This window comes from Pleuronectes platessa, chromosome 15 (assembly GCF_947347685.1).
Source record: "Pleuronectes platessa chromosome 15, fPlePla1.1, whole genome shotgun sequence".
Classification (NCBI taxonomy): Eukaryota; Metazoa; Chordata; class Actinopteri; order Pleuronectiformes; family Pleuronectidae; genus Pleuronectes; species Pleuronectes platessa.
Window position 1 is genome coordinate 11217264 of NC_070640.1, and position 7330 is coordinate 11224593.

Sequence of the window (7330 nt, forward strand, 5' to 3'; positions counted from 1 at the left end):
ATATGTAAACATGTGACAGCACAAAGACGCTCACCTGTACAGACACACACACACACACACACACACACATACAGACACATCAACACAAGCCGTCCCTCAGCGTCTTTGTTGTCGATCCAGCTGCACATGTGGCTATTACAGATGCCATTTGTCTTTGGCACTCTGGTTTTGCTCCTCTCCTCCCCCACAGAAGAGCAGACAGGTTTTATAGCTCCGTGGTCCCTGGGGAACCCAAACAACACACACTCACACTCACACACACACACACACATACACTCACAGGTTCCCCCATCTCACTTTCATCCACACCTTTCTGCACAGATGTGAATTCCCACACGCTGAAGTGGAAGAACAAGCGACGGCGGGAACGCAAATGGACAGAACGCCAACATGTGCGTAACAATCTATGATTCCTGAGTGTTGCCATATAACATAATTAGATTTAGAGCAGGATTTACATTAAAATGAAGCGCAGCAGTTATCCTCAAAGATGAAAAATCCATTCCTCTAATACAGAACATACTGTGTCTTAGCATGCACGTAATTAATCTCTCATGAATCCATCCTTGCACGTCCTTGTACACTTTTCCCAGGGCTGGATTGTGGCAGAAATCTGGGAACTTGTGAACATCTACTCTCTGCAGACATGTGAATGCATTTCAGACTTTTTGAATAATCAAAAATAAACTGCAGCCCCCCCCCCCCCCCCCCCAAAAGGAAACAGTACTTTTTTTTATTTTGTTCACACACAATGATCCAGCAGGATGAAGCTTAGAGAGAAAGTCTCTTCAGAGAAAAAAAAAGCTAAGCCTCTAGTCATCCCCCCGTTCTCCTCCCCTCTCTGTTAGCAACACAACACAGACAGAAATACAGTGAAATAAGCCTAATGCTCCATTTTTCGCAGGAGACACAATGAGCGCCCTGTAGACACAAATTCACAAGTGATGATTCACCAAACCGTTCCTTAGTGTTTGTACGTGTGAGCCGAGCAATAACTCCCTGTGCACACCAGACAGCATGTTGTCTCACAGAACGATGAAGGAGAAGAGAGAAAGATCCAGAAATAGTATCCTTCACTTTGTCGGATGTGGATCTGCACTGATTCTATGCATCAAAAAACAACAACAGACCAGGTCCTGCTTGAAATTTTATTCAATTAGCATTTTCTTTTCTGTGTTTTCCCGACTGTTTCCTTCCTTTTTCATGAAATAAAGATCATTTCATGCCTGTCTTTGTCTCATCCTCCTCTTCCTCCCTTCATTCTCACCTCGATAACACCGAGTTAATGAGGGTTGGGTGAGGTGATCAATCCCATTTGCATCCTTATAGAAGACACATCAGGACAGCAGACTACATCTGCCCAAATAATCTCATCTTCTCCCCCCCCCCCCCCCCCCCGCCTCCATCTCTCCTTCTCTCACTCCCACATACACACAGTCGGATGCCTCTCAGGGGGACTCATACTCTGTATCAGGGGAGACTGTAACAGGATTTCGGCAGGATCTCGGGTCAGGGTGGGTGGTCACACCAAACTGAATAAGAGGGGTGAGGAAATCCGATCATCTGCAATAAAAGCTGATTCATTTCCTTATTTGCGCTCAGGCAGGCACTGTTTGAAATCGCCGGATAATCGCAATATGCCAATAATGGGATTTATCTGTCGAGGCAAAATGAAAAAATGGCCAATGCACACACACACACGCACACACACACACACACACACACAGACACACACAAGTTCACACATGCACGTCCATCTATCAACACATGGTTACACACAAGCCTCGTGTCTCTGTTGCAGCTGAAATGATGACATACTGCGCTAGGATAAGGAAACGGACGGTCACTAAAACATCCACAAACACCCCATGTATTAAACCCAAGTGTTGACCATGCGTGCACCTATATACACATGTACATGCAAAGTTACATGCAAAGAAAGACAAGTGCCAGCCACACACACACACAACTACAGTGCCTATCGCGGGAGCAGAGACAAAGAGAAAGGGGAATGTGGCTCGCAAACTTGAGGTCTGTTGCACAAAACACTTACTGATGCAATTTACCGTCTAGATAATTGTAAGCACAGGGACTGCATCTCCACTAAATCAGACAAGGCCCTGCTTCACTGTCTGGTTGGGCTCTGCTGTGCCGCCTGTGAGGATGGATGGTAGGTGAGATGGTCGGGGGGGCAAGTGTGCAGGGAAGGAAGGAGGCGAGCATTGGCACAGAAATCAGAGAAGTTGGGAGCAGGAAACAAAGAGCAATTTGGGGAGATTACGGGAGATTAGCTTGATTAGAAATAAAGTGACAAGTACAGTCTGGAGGGGAGAACGAGAAGATGAGAGCCTCGTGTTAATTTGGTTCACCGTGCCCTGCGGTGAAAACACACACACACACACACACACACTCACACACACACACACACACACACACACACACACACACACACACACACACACACACACACACACACACACACACACACACACACACACACACACACACACACACACACACACACACACACACACACACATCCAGATGGGGGTGCTGATATGCACCATGGAGAGGAGATATAGGTCTGTCTGTCCACGCTGGTTGCTGGTAGCACCGCATTGTTATTAGCAGAGCCCCTCCGCCCACTACCCTCACTCCTGTCGCAGAGGAAAACGTTAACTCTTGCGTGGCTGGTGGGCGAAATGTAATGAGGGGGACAAAGAGGTGAGGAGGAGAGAGAGAGGAGGAGAGAGAGAGAGCGCGGCTCACTTCAAACACAAAGCAGACAAAGAAGGAAAGGATGGAGGGGAATCTGTGGGACTAAGAGGAAGTTGCCACATGCTCACACACACACACACACACACACACACACACACACACACACACACACACACACACACACACACACACACACACACACACACACACACACACACACACAGTCAGGCAAGGTGAGACAGCCCAAACAAAGAGAAGCTGAAAAGCAACTCAGAGTGGCTGAGTCACTACTGTTTATTTTAGGAGAATTAAATGACGCTGTAGAGGATGAAAAGTGGGGGCGTTGGAAAGGAATTGGGGATTTGTCTGGGGGGGGGGGGGGGGGTTATAGTTTGCATTGTAATGTGTAAGTGTGTGTATGCATGTGTAATGTGCAAGTGATAAACCCCAGGGGCGTGGGGGAGGGAGAGCTGGCGAAGGATCAGTGAGAGGTGAGCGAAGAATAGAGTGAGCTCAGGGTTTTTGGTGGTGATGATGATGGAAAAAAAAAAGCAAATGATTTTAAGTGGCTGTAAAAAAGGACTGTTCTCAAACTCTGGGTAAAAGAGGATGAGGAGGGACACAATGAGGGGAAGAACTCCCTCGGGAAATCAAGAGGGAATTTTTAAGGATCCAGTTCAAGGATTCAAACATGCTGCGGCTGACATTTTAAGTTTATTTTTGGGTACAAGCCTCCAAGAGAATGTGGATACAGGCTACAGACTGGAGATGTGTTATTAAAAATGAATGGAGTGGACTGAATGGTTCGGTGGCTCTTTACAGTCACGTTAACTGAAGCTCTCACAGTCCTGCCCTAAAACACTGAGCTCATTCATAGAGTTGCATTCATTTGCATCGTAACATGCTGTTTTAACTAATATGACCTTGCACACAAAAATAAACAAACACAAATCTGTAGCATTGCCGTTGAGGTGACTACACACATTCATCAAATGGATACACACACAAGTGGAAATGGGTCTTTCATGTTGACACCCACGGGACAGGGAAGTTTGTGTTTGTGTGTGTGTCAGTGTTTATGTGTGTGTCAGTTTCAGTGTATGTGTGTGTGTGTGTGTGTGTGTGTGTGTGTGTGTGTGCGTGTGTGTTCCATCAGTGGAGGCGTGCCTTCCCCTTCACCCTGTGATGTCCTGCCTGTGACTGCAGGGGAGGAGCTACGACAGGCTCGTTGCCACCTTTCCGAGACAAAGGCAGCGTGAATTTGAGAGTGTGCGTTTGCACGTGTGTTGACACTTCATTCACGCTGAGCTCACACAAGCTTACGCATCATCCTCCCACCAAGCAGAGCGGAGCCTAATTGTGTATCGATGGGTGATCACAACAACAATTGTTATTATTTTGGTTACTATTGCTTCCTCTTTCTGTCATTCTCTCTTTATTCAAACCCTTTTTAAACATGCACAGATAAATTACATAAAAACCACCATAACCATTAGAAAGCACTTTCATCCAAAACAAAAGTGAAAAACCTGGTTTGAAAATTAAGAAAACCTTGCAAACACAACATATAATTAAGAGATAGAACACTTTTTGTTGCCTCTCTCCTTCACTCTTCTTATAACCTCCATTTTCTCCCTTCAACCGTCCTCCTCCTCCTCCTCCTGCTCTCTTCTGTCCTATAAAATGACCTTGAAGGTTGCACCCGTGTGCTACTCTCCTGGGTCTTGTGACAAACTGTCTTACCTGCAGAAACACACAAACACACACACACACACACTTGTACACAGGTACCTGAGCCGCAAGCACTTAAGCAAAACACACACTCGCTCGCACTTGCCCTGGTGCGAGTGGTTTTCCTGGCAGAGATCTGCTGGATTGATCTGCTGTTCAGACAGTGCCGAGGTCAGATCTAATGAATCAATCACGTATGCATCAGCATCGAGAACAGCAGCTACAGCAGAGACAGCGTGCCGCTACAAGCCAAGGCCTCAGGCTCCTGCTCGACACGCAGTGACAACCTGCACATTAACAACGACAGGGAGGGATTTGTAGGTTTGAGAAAAATGAACTGGGAGATCCATGGTTGAGGGACGTGCCTGGTTTTGGGATCAATAAAAACCAGTGCAGCCAAATGCTAAACAAAGTAAACTGATGGAGTTTCAAAGCTGAAAATACTGGGAATTAATACAGTAATACAATCAGTAAGTAGAACAGCAGATTCACACTTTACAGCCAAACCAGGTCTGAAGGATCAGACGCCGATCAATCAGGGCCAGAGACGGCTGAGTGTGAAAGACATGCCCTCCGTCTGCACCTTCACTTGATCCAGGTCACCGCTCTGCCTTCGCTGCTTTCAGAAACCAAGAGCTGACGACCAGGACACGGGAATTGTTGCAAAAGTAAAAAAAAATCCTCCTAATTTCTTCTGACATAAGGCTGCTCAGGGTTTTTAGAGAATTAGATACTAAAGATGAAGTGAGGTCAGCTGCAAGAGAGCGTGAGAGTCTCATTCACGGAGAGAAGAGAGAGACTTGAAGCATTTTACAAAATGAAAGCAGCACTGATGGTTAGATGTGAGAAAGGTTTCCTCGAGTGTTTGATCAAAGTAAATCTTTACTTCAACCTCACATGCTTTCAGTCAATGGTTTAAGTCTGGCTCAATATAATAGCAAAACAATAGAATAATTGCAAAACAAGTTAAAGATGGAGGATGGTCCTTATATTTGTAAAGTCAGAATCACGTTCTGTCTGATGGGACAAAAAAAACCCAATAACTCCTCACAAAAATAAACTCATAAATTCCTTCAAACTCTCCTCGTGGTCCCCTCTCAGTGCAGTGGATCATTGGTCTAAATCCTACATAATCTATAGCTGATCATTAGCATCACCCTCAGAGACCTGATCTGCTCCATCCATCACCACCCTGCTGTTTCTGACCTCGCTCTCCCCCTCTCTCTCTCGCTCTCTCTCTCCCTCTCTTCAACGCATGCAGCCACAGTCTCCTGCTCCAGTTACAACCTGCGTGTGTGGGTCAACTTCCATATCACAGTCCTTCTCTCTGAGAAATGTCACACTTTCCCTCATGAAATCACACAGAATTAAAAAAAACAACAAGATCAGAGGTTTGGCTGCTGAACCGAACCGAGTCAGCAGCAGAATACGCAGATACGGTACGAGCCGAACTACGCACCGAACCCGATGCTGAGCTCCGCGGCGTCGCTGCGTTAGAGAAACGAAACACATAAAAAGGTGTTTTCCACATGTGCGACTCACCTTCGGCTTCCTCTGCCTCACTGAAGAATGTCGGCGAGACGCAGGAGTTGCAAAAACAAAACACATGCGCGTCTTTCCTGTTCCTCCTCTACCACTTCTCTGAGTGGAGGGAGAGAGAGAGAGAGAGAGATGCTGCGGACAGGAGGAGGAGGAGGAAGAGGAGGAGGAGGAGGAGGTGCGGTGCTGATGCTGCAGCCGACACCTCGCAGAGAGCATCATTCTGCTCAGGCGCTTTCAACACGTTAGCGTCCTCTGCTGGATCATATGAGAAATCCATTCATTTCGACTGTATTTGTAGAGCGGCCAATCCCAACAGATTATAATCTCAAGGCTCCACATAGAAATGTCGAGACTAGACATTAGTATAGAGAAAAACTCAACAGTTCCCACATCTGACATCAATACAATTTAAGTAAATGGTGACCACTTCTTCAAACGTATAAAAACAACAGGATAATAAACATTAAATCCTCCTTACTGCTCCCTTGGTGTCATCCAGGTGTCACAAAGCCCAGAAATTCAAATTCCACTTGAAACGAGGTCATTTACTAAAAAATGTGGCCTTAGAAGCATAATGTCAATGAATGGTGAATTTGGGGGCTTGCTGACACTCGGATGACACCACAGGAGCAGTATGGAGGCATTATATGCCCCCCCCCCCCCCCCCCTGTTGTTTTCTACCTTTAAATATGTGGTCACCAGTTACATCAATTGTTTTGGATTTGACTGCAACCTCTGAGACTCCAAAAGTGTTTTGTGTCCTCACACACTTCACCCACCCCTCCATCGGCATAGTGGTGAGTGGATAATAAGTGAATTTAAATATTTGGGGTGAACCATCCTTGAAAGGTCAGACTGTGAGGCATGCATGTCTATTTTAGATTTGACCCGAGTGCTTTTAAAATATTTACTGATGTGTTTCGTAAACCTTTGAGTCCCGTAGCAGATGAAAACACGAGCCTTCTGAGATCATGTGTTGTTTTTTTAACGGCTCATTTTATTTACAGAGAGATGTGCAGGAAACATACAAACTTTAACAGAGAGAAACAGACATTGTGACAAGCAAAGAAAAAGAACCATTTAGGAAATCTTAACTTGATACTGATATTTAAGTTTCTCTGTATCAACTAAAGACCACTTCTTCAGTTTTCTGCAGCTTTCAGGTGCATCTCAAGATCTTCCTGAGAAGCCGTAACGACCAAAAGGCTCAACAGTCTTTCAAAATCTGTCAAGGTCATCACAGGGCACGTGTCTCGTCGACCATGTTGCCATTAATGCAGCAAAGGAGGACACCATCATGATGCGTAGAGGGAAAACCGAACACACGATGAAGAACAGA